Genomic DNA, 8,684 nt, shown 5'->3' with positions numbered 1-8,684 from the left:
GAAAACAGGGCTTGTCGCCCGTAAAAAGTTTCTGTCGCTTGGCGACAGTTCTATCGCTTGGCGACAGAGGCTTTTTTGCGGCGACAGTCCCTGTAGTCTGGCGCCAAGTTCTTCCAATACCGAGCCAGGGGTCTGCCTTCTTGCTTTGACCATTTCTAGCATTGTTGGCTTGATTTTACTTATTGATTGAGTCCTTTTCTCACTTTTCTGAACCCATATGTGTTCCACATATGGATATAACCCTTTGGGGGTTCCTGCTTCACCTGCCCAATGGAATATCCCACTATCATGTGCAAAGTTCAAATTTGAGTACGTGCAAAGTTTGTGAATCCACCAAACCATGGAGTCGAGTTCGATTTCATCACGAACTCGTGGAATCCTGTCCATTCACTCCAACCCTCACGGTAGGCTTGTGTGCAATGCATATGGATTCATAACCATGGACCCTTTTGACTTAACCCATATCCTTGAACTTTAGAGAACTAGAGCCATGGTTAGGTTGCAAACTCATCATATTGTGACTATGTGAACTACTTGTGCTTCCTTGCTTGTATGTATTACATATGTGTTAACCGTTTGTTTGACTTGTGTTAAAGACTAAATAAATTGACTAATGACTAAAAGGACCTTGTCTGATTAATTTTGAATTAATTAAAGGCTAATAAATTAATCAATTCGACTTAGTACGACTTTAGGCATGTCCATTTAGAGTAAAATTACTGGAAACAGTCCGGATTAATGTTCCAGCAATGGCACAGAAGTTTGGACTGTGGCGCTGTAGTTTAATGGCTGTCGCCTGGCGACAATTTTGTCGTCTGGCGACAGGCTTTAAACAGCGGCGACAGTCCTGTTGTTTTAGCGACAGTCCAGTTTTCTTGCTCAAGTCATCACGACGAGTCTAATTAACAGTCTACTAATCAGTTTATCAATTTATCAATGATTCAAACCACGTTAAGTCTTTAATTGAGTTTAGGCACTTAAAGTCCAACGGTCGTACACTAAGAGTCAAAGCATGTCACTCACACACACATAAAGCACACACATAATGTTTGTCACATTATGACCATGTCTAGAGAGTCTTGTATGCGTGTTTTCCGTCATTTTTTTTAGGGGGGTAAGTCGGATATTAATCCTCCAATTTTAAAACTTCATTAAATTTTCCCTTAAAATATATACCCCATTTTTGCCTATTCTTTTTTTAATTTTTAAACCATAAAGTCAAGTCAATTAGAGTCAAGTATTAAAACAAATATGGTTTAACTTACAGCGCGTGGACAAGAAAGGAAGGGCGTTTAATCAAGGACAATACTTTTGTTCAAGTCTTACTTTTTGACAAACCAATCGGTAGGAAAAGGAAAGCTAAGAAGGCAATGGCTAGTCAAGAAGAACTTAACGAGGTCAAGGGACAGGTAGCCAACTTGGCTGAGATGTTACAAAACTTATCACTGCAAATAAGTAATCCTGAAAAACAGAAACAAATGGACCTAATCCAGGAAAGCTTGGGCAAGCTGTCCAACGACTTTAGATTCCAAGAGATTAGCTCACAAGGGGTCTCGGTGGATAAGGACCTTCTCCCACAGAAGTTCAATCCCAATGACATCCCTAAATTTAAGGCTATGGATAATCCTTATTTTCATTTACGAGCTTTTGAAACTATAATGAACATTAAGGGGATAGATAGAAAAGCATTTCACTCTGTTTTTTCATTATCTTTAGAAGCTGTATGTCAATAATGGTACTTTTCACTTAATAAAGAAAAGACCTCTAGTTGGGAGTCTATTGTAAATGCTTTCATTGAAAGGTATAAATGCAATATACAAATTGAAACCGATCATAGAGAGCTAGAAATGCTAAAGCAAAAAGAAAATGAAGGTTTCACTTCCTTCTTTAATAAATGGAGGGAAACTACTGCAAAAATGGTTGAAGTACCTAGTGAGAAAGAATCTATCAGGATGTTCATCAAGAACCTCCAAGAAAAATATTCTAAACACCTTAGGTACCAAAGCAATCTAAATGCTTTCAAAGCCGTCTATGATATTGGTATTAATATTGAAGATGACCTCGCTAAACAAAAAGCTGCTAATAATAACTCAAATAGTGGCTGGAAAAGTAAGAAGAACGACAATCCTTCTTCATCCAAATCCACCCACTCAAACAATGTTAGCACCTTTAATCTAAATAAAGTTCTGGCAATGAATAACAATCAGGGACAAAAGAAACCATTTAGGAAGAACTATACTCCTATTGGTATGAGTTATGACACCGCATTTGACCGCTTACATGCAAAAGGTCTTATAACTCCCATTGGACCATTTGGGGACCCACCTGTCGAAAGGAGAACGGCTAGCTGGAACCCAAATGCACACTGCAAATATCACCAAGGCAGGGGCCATTCTACGGAAAATTGTTGGAGGCTAAAGGAAGCCATTCAAGACTTGATCGATAGTAACAAGCTCCCATTGCCCCCTGCAAGCAAGAAGCCAAGCATCAACACTGCACCGCTGTCGGATTCCTTGGCTATTTCCGACGAGGAAAATCAAGTGGATCCATCTAGCCTCATAGAGCCTATCGAGACCACTGAAGAAGAAATCTTCGAAGATGCTCTCGAATCTCATGGCCAAGAACCTGCAACTAAGCAAGAGGTTTTGGCGTTGACATCAATATTGTCAGACATGTACAAGTTGTTATCCCAAACTTATGAGGCCATAAGAGAGAAAAACGAGTTACTTAAAAGTAGACCTCCACCCAAGAAAAATCAAGAGCGCGGAGGAATGCTCGTGCGCAAAAGAGGGAGATACCCATGATAACACGTTTATGTACTCATTTTTTATGTGTTATATTCATGTGTTTTCATCATATTTTCTCTATGTATTTAATCTTTTAGAGCTTTTATCCTTTATATTCCATTGTTGCTTTTCCCGGGTGTGTTTTACTTTGTTTTTGTAGGATTTAGTGCACGATTCTAGGATTATTGAAGATGCAATTAGAGTTGATTGGATGTTGATCAAGTTGGGTAATCTACAAGTGTCTACATGGGAGAAAAGCTTCATCAAACGTTGACTATGAAGACCTACACAACCTGCTAGTGGAGATCATTAGATATACCGCAACTAGGTTGTGGGCACTTGATTTGCAAGCTATTTAATGGTATATGGCAGATTAGTCCGCAACCAAGGTGTGGCATATTATCGCATGACGCAACGTGGTTGTGGCCTAATCTTTGCTGTTGCGAATTTGTACGTTTACTAGTGATTTAGGAGTCAAAATCCTAGTCAAACTCTTATCATAATCCTAGCATATTAATAGTTTGGGATAGACTTTAATAAGGAGTTAGAAAATATTATTTATTTTTCATTCTCTTTGGCTGCTCTGGGAACGTGAGTTTGGAGTTTCATTGTTCTCAACATTCATGATTGCGATTTCATCAATTTAATTCAAGTATTAATTTCTCTTTCTTGTTTTCTTTAATTATTATTGTTATTATGTTTTCTTTGATTACTTGTCTTGTTATTTCTATTATCATGTGTGAGTAGTATTATAATCTAGGGTTGGGTTGAACCCTAATATGGATTAATGTGTTATTTAATTTCCCAATTCCCAATTTAATTAATTTATAATTCCTCTTTGTTAGGGTTGGTTTTATTATCAATGATTAACTAGAAATAGTATTATTGAATGTGATTAGGTTTACAACGAAAGTTGATTCTTAATTGATATTAGAACCCTAATTAAAAGTTGGAGCTTTTATGCATGAAAATAGCTAATTGTTCTTGCTAGGACTTATAGGATGCCGTTCTCAATGTCTTTAATATGTATGATTCCATGAAAATAGGTATGATTGCATGTTAGGGAAGCTATTAGTTGATCGAAAGAAACTCTTAGTATTGTTTTAGGGAGCATCTGTCTTGTGGAATATTTATTGATTTAATTGAGGGAAAGGGATTGTTCTATTGCATTGATTCATATTAGTGGGGATACTTAATCTTAGATGTTTTTAGTTCTTGATTAATTTCATATTATTATTATTTATTGCTTATTAGTTAACATTGTTCTAGTTTAGATCTATCGATATTGATTGGTTACTCGCTTAGTATTTATTTGAGTCTATTTAATTAGTTGAACCATAGTCTCTTGGGATCCGACCCTTACTTGCCCGTCTACATAGTAGTGGTCTTGTTAGGTTATTTTTGTTAGGTACGCGACACACCTATCAAATTTTGGCGCCGTTGCCGGGGACTAACGGTTTTTATACTAGTTACTTGTGATTCGTTTTTACTAAGCTTTATTTGTTGCTTCGGCTATTGTCTCTTGTATTTTTGATTTCTTTGCTTTTAGTTCTTTGTTGCATGCAAACTCGACGTTCAGGGTCAGACGATCTAACACCACTTGATTCTGAAATCGAAGCAACTGCAAGGAGACGAGGAGGTAGAAAAAGAAAGAAGAATCAAAACAAAAGAGGCATGGGCGATCCAGGGAATAAATCTCTTTTAGAGTATGGAATTCCTGATACAACAACTGGACTTCTTTCTAGTATTGTCAGACCACCGGTCACTGTTCAGAGTTTCGAATTGAAGCCTCAGTTCATACAGTTCATTTCCAATGATTCTTTTGCGAGTTCACCGAATGATTGTCCTGTAACTCATATAGACAGTTTCTTGGAGAAGTGTGATACTATGAAGCTCAACGGTGTTACTGATGATGCTATTAGACTTCGCCTTTTTCCTTTCTCACTACGGGATAGGGCGAAGGAATGGTTACGAGATGAAGGTACTGGTTCTTTTGATACGTGGGATAAGCTTGCCAAGGCTTTTCTAGTTAAATTCTTGGGGCAAGAGAAGACTGCGAGACTAAGGAACGAACTAGCTACCTTTCATCAATCTGATGATGAGTCTCTATATGAAGCTTGGAGAAGGTTTAAGCGTCTACAGAGACAATGTCCTCACCATGGTATTCCTGAGTGGATGCTAATCCAGACATTCTACAATGGTTTGACCCATGAATTTCGCATATATATTGATGTTGCGTCTGGAGGTTCTATCATGACCAAGAATCCTACTGAGGCGAAGGAGTTGATTGAGAAGATGGCGGCAAATGACAACTACCATCCAGGAGGACGACGCAATGCTAAAAAGGGAGGTATGCATGATGTGGATGCTCTAACCCTTTTAACTAGTCCTGTACAGGCGTTGACAATTAAGGTTGACAAGCTTCAAGCAGGATCTTCTTCTGGCTCATCTGAAACTTGTCAAATGTGTAATGTACAAGGTCACATTGCACCTGAGTGTCCGCAAAACACTAATGAGATGTCGATTGAGGAAGCCAATGCATTCTACACTTCAAATCCCAAAAGGCCATATGACCCACATTCAAACACATATAATGAAGGTTGGAAACATCATCCAAACTTCTCTTACAAGAATACCCAAGCTCAACAAAATCCAACTCCACCACCACCTCGAAATATCAATTATAATGCACCACCACCTGGTTTCCAAGCAAGGCCACCTCTAGTCCAACAACCTATACAACCTATGCAACCACCCCCACAAAAATCCAACTATGAGCTTATGATGGAGGAGTTTATCTCTACCACCAAAAGTTCCATCCAACAGTTGCAAGCTCAAGGTAAGCTCATGCAAAATCAAGTAAGTCAACTTGCTCACCAAGGTGGCCAAATTGTGAAGACTCCAAACACATTTCCAGGTCAAACAGAGCAACCACAAAAAGGGCACATGCATGCTATAACTTTGAGGAGTGGAAAGCAGTTGGAAGATCCTCCCGTAAGGGAGCCATCACAGCAGGTTGTCGAAGAGGTAGTCACAAATGAGAAGGTGAATGATAGTAGTGCGGTTGAGGAGGAACCAAGGACATCGACTCCACCACCACTTGCTCCATATGTGCCACAAGTTCCTTTCCCACAAAGATTGGCTCAAGCTAAGTTAGAGAAGAAGTATGGAAAATTTCTTGATATTTTGAAGAAGCTTCACATCAACATTCCATTCTTAGATGCAATATCCGAGATGCCATCTTATGCAAAATTTTTGAAGGATATACTCTCTAACAAGAAGAAGCTAGAGGAGAATGCTACTGTTGCGTTGAATGCAGAGTGTAGTGCTATTTTGCAAAATACACTTCCTAAGAAATTAGGTGATCCGGGTAGCTACTCAATTCCAGTGAAGCTCGGGGATATAGAGATCAATAAGGCATTATGTGATCTTGGTGCAAGTGTGAGTCTCATGCCACTTTCTATTTGCAAGAAACTTCAAATGGGTGAATTAAAGCCTACGCGCATGTCTCTACAACTTGCGGATAGGTCGGTGAAGTTTCCTTTGGGTATACTTGAAGATGTTCCTCTTCGCGTGGGAAAATTCTTTATCCCATGTGATTTCGTTGTGATGGAGATGGAGGAGGATGCACATGTCCCCATTATTCTTGGTAGACCATTCTTAGCCACTGCAGGTGCAATCATTGATATGAAGAATGGTAAAATCACTTTTGAGGTGGGCGACGAAAAAATGGAGTATTCACTTTTGAATGCTATGGAAAATCCTTCCATGGGAGAAACCATTTGTCAAGTGGATGTCCTTGATGATTTAGAACGTGAGCAACTTCCCTTGATTAAAACGGATGATGCACTTGAAACGGTGTTGGTGGGGAGTGTCAATGATGAAGATTGGGAAACAAGGGAGTACACGAGGCTACTTGAGGAAGCAAAAGCTAAACCATTCACAGCTTCAGTGAAGGAAATCCTAAGTGTATCGAGTGTTGGGGAGAGTACTACGCCTCCCGAGGTAGAGTTGAAACCCCTTCCCTCTACTCTTAAATATGCACACCTTGGTTCTCATAATACATATCCTGTTATTGTGAATGCTGAGCTTAATGACACAAAATTAGAGCAATTGCTCACTGTTTTGAGAAAATATAAAAGTGTTATTGGGTACACCATTGATGATATTAAGGGTATTAACCCATCTTTTTGTGAGCATAAGATAATTCTTGAGGACGATCATGCCTCCTCTGTAGAACCTCAAAGACGACTTAATCCAAATATGATGGAGGTAGTTAAAAAAGAGGTTCTTAAATTGCTTGCTGCAGGAATAATTTACCCTATCTCAGATAGTAAGTGGGTTAGCCCTGTACATGTTGTTCCGAAAAAAGAAGGTATGACCGTTGTCAAGAATGACAAAGGTGAGCCAATCGCCACTAGAACTGTTACAGGTTGGCGAATGTGTATTGATTACAGGAGATTGAATAAGGCCACCCGGAAAGATCATTTTCCCCTTCCTTTTATTGATCAGATGCTTGAACGTTTGGCTAAGCATTCCTTTTTCTGCTACTTGGACGGATATTCTGGTTTCTTTCAAATTCCCATCCGTCCATGCGATCAGGAAAAGACTACTTTCACATGTCCCTATGGCACCTTCGCCTATCGAAGAATGCCATTTGGATTATGTAATGCTCCAGCCACGTTTCAACGTTGTATGATGGCAATTTTCTCAGGTCTTATTGAAAATTCAATGGAAGTTTTTATGGATGACTTCTCCGTCTATGGAACATCTTTTGATGTATGTCTTGAAAATTTGGAAAAGGTGCTCCATAGATGTAAAGAAGTCAATTTAATTTTGAACTGGGAAAAATGCCATTTTATGGTACAACAAGGAGTCGTTTTAGGTCATGTGGTATCACATAAGGGTATTGAGGTTGATAAAGAAAAGATAGAGGTCATTGAGCGATTACCTCCTCCTAATTCTGTAAAAGGAGTTCGGAGCTTTCTTGGTCATGCAGGATTTTATAGACGATTTATTAAAGATTTTTCGAAAATCGCTCGACCTCTAACTGAGCTTTTGGCCAAGGATGCCCCATTTGTATTTACTGATGCTTGTCTTGAGGCTTTTAACAGGTTGAAGGAAGCTTTGATCTCCGCTCCTGTTATGCAACCCCCAGATTGGAACCTACCATTTGAGATTATGTGCGATGCTAGTGACTATGCAGTAGGGGCCGTTTTGGGGCAACGAAAGGATGGCAAACTTCATGCTATTTATTACTCTAGTAAAACTCTTAGCTCTGCTCAAATGAATTATGCCACAACTGAAAAAGAGATGCTAGCAGTAATTTATGCAATAGACAAGTTTCATTCTTACCTTGTTGGTTCAAAGGTAATAATTCATACAGATCATGCGGCATTGAGATATTTAATGAGTAAAAGTCACGCCAAGCCGCGGTTGATTCGTTGGATCCTTCAGTTGCAAGACTATGATATCGAGATAAAGGACACAAAAGGGACAGATAATGTCGTTGCTGATCATCTTTCTCGTCTCCTCCTTGACAAGGGGGATGGAGACGAACTCCCTTTTGATGATTATTTCCCTGATGAACATTTATTAGCCCTTTCTAAAATTGAATCACCTTGGTACGCTGATTTAGCTAATTTCTTGTCTACAGGTGTATTGCCTCACGGCTACTCGTCTCAGCAAAAGAAGAAATTCTTTTATGAGGCCAAGCGACATTTTTGGGACGATCCATTCCTTTATAGGCTATGTGCAGATGCTATGATTAGACGATGCGTCCCAGAAGTTGAGGTAAGCAACATTATTTCACATTGCCATGACTTACCTTGTGGTGGACATGCAGGTCCTACAAAAACGGCCGCGAAGATTTTACAATGTGGATTCTATTGGCCAACT

At 39.2% G+C, this 8,684-nt stretch overlaps 1 non-coding gene across 1 annotated transcript; it reads right to left on the bottom strand.

The window, feature by feature from the left end:
* Positions 1-4,844: 4,844 nt before the first annotated feature.
* Positions 4,845-4,951, bottom strand: LOC145599869 (small nucleolar RNA R71). The gene has a single exon (XR_014104124.1). It is a non-coding gene; the product is annotated as a small nucleolar RNA R71 (small nucleolar RNA).
* Positions 4,952-8,684: the final 3,733 nt, after the last annotated feature.

This window comes from Chenopodium album, chromosome 20 (assembly GCF_948465745.1).
Source record: "Chenopodium album chromosome 20, dcCheAlbu1.1, whole genome shotgun sequence".
NCBI classification, from domain to species: Eukaryota; Viridiplantae; Streptophyta; class Magnoliopsida; order Caryophyllales; family Amaranthaceae; genus Chenopodium; species Chenopodium album.
Note: the sequence above shows the minus strand (reverse complement) of the source record. Positions and strands in the feature narration are given on the sequence as shown.